Source organism: Empidonax traillii, unplaced genomic scaffold (assembly GCF_003031625.1).
Source record: "Empidonax traillii isolate 1590-97213 ecotype Southwest subspecies unplaced genomic scaffold, ASM303162v1 scaffold1914:size93637, whole genome shotgun sequence".
NCBI classification, from domain to species: domain Eukaryota; kingdom Metazoa; phylum Chordata; class Aves; order Passeriformes; family Tyrannidae; genus Empidonax; species Empidonax traillii.
This window is the reverse complement of record NW_020957107.1, coordinates 80,373-81,657: the sequence shown is the minus strand read 5'-3', so window position 1 is coordinate 81,657 and position 1,285 is coordinate 80,373. Positions and strand designations below refer to the sequence as shown.

The window sequence follows — 1,285 nt, the reverse complement described above, 5'->3', positions numbered from 1 at the left end:
TCAGCATCTGTGTCAGGCATTAGCAAAATGAGTAGCTGAGACTTCAAGCAGATGCAGCCTATTTAATTATGGTCTGTGACTGCAACTGAGCTAAAAGAAACACTCAGCTCTAGGGAAAAAAAATAAAAACTAAAGAGGCACAGACACCAAAGCATCCCTGACATTGCTGGGAGATGATATCATCTGTACAACACCTACTTCCACAGGCAGGATCACAGCCCGGGCAACAGTGACACTGCCTCTGAACAAAAGGCAAAGGAAAGGTTAGGGACAACTGGGAAATGGGACATGCAAAGCACCTGCATGGTATCAGCAAGCTTCAAAGGTGAGGGGAAAAACCACTCCCTGCTCCCAGACCAACCTCGGGTCATTTAGCTGACTCCTCCTCCCAGCCAGCCAAGATCACAGCCCACGTCACCCACCAGAGGACCTTGGCCAGGGCTCCAGATGACACAGCCCTGCAGGGAGCCCTGCCAGGGGGCACAGACACACCTCCAGCTTCTCCCAGGGACACAGGAGGGGCAGCTGGATGTGCTGGATGTGCCTGCCCGGAGTGTTGACATCTGGCTCTCCCTTCCCTTCCCCAGAGTTCCTTTCCCCCCTGCTCCCACAGCTCCAGGTTTGCCAGGGCTGTTGGCACGGCCCTGCCATTCCTCCTCCCCCACCAGGAATGCTGGATCACATGGAGCTGCCCTGCTCCAACACCAGCTCTGGGCAGACAAAGCCCAGGAACTGCTTCCCTCCCCTTGGTCACTTTTACAGGCAGTCAGAGCCTGGAAAAGGGGAGAGTCAGCTCCTCCAAAACACCTGGAAGCAGCCTCCTCTCACACCCTGCTGGAGCCATCCTGAGGTTTTCCAGGAGTCAGCAGCATTCCCGATGGATCCTGCCCTCCCCACTGAGGCAGACTGGCCCGAAAAGGACTTGAGGAGTCTCATGACTGCTCCGTCAGCGCCTGCCAAGCAACGCCCCTCACTCCCCTCCACTGCCGGCACCACGCAGGGGTTTAACTACAGCCAGGGAGAAAACAGCAAGCCAGGGGAAAACAAAACCAGCCAGGCAGCAGTCAGCAAGCTCCTACCTGCGTTCCTGGCCTCTGCAGGTCACCCCTGCAATCACTCAGCCCGTCTCTGACCCTCTGTGAGCGCTGGCAGGCACCGAGGCCGAGCTTCCTTTTTCAAAAGAGGGGGGGAAAAAAAAACTCCCCGTGTGATGGGCGGCCCCAGTGCGGAGGCTCCGGCAGCTGGGGAGGGGTCAGACACGAGGCCACTTCCCTCCCCGTGACCC

At 57.5% G+C, this 1,285-nt stretch overlaps 1 protein-coding gene across 1 annotated transcript in view; it reads right to left on the bottom strand.

Annotated features, from left to right (window-relative positions):
- Positions 1–1,197, bottom strand: part of MOB3A (MOB kinase activator 3A) — an 8,529-nt gene extending 7,332 nt beyond the window's left edge. The window contains exon 1 of the mRNA XM_027909011.1: positions 1,080–1,197. The gene's annotated coding sequence lies outside the window, so the exon portion shown is untranslated. The remainder of the gene's footprint in view (positions 1–1,079) is intronic.
- Positions 1,198–1,285: the final 88 nt, after the last annotated feature.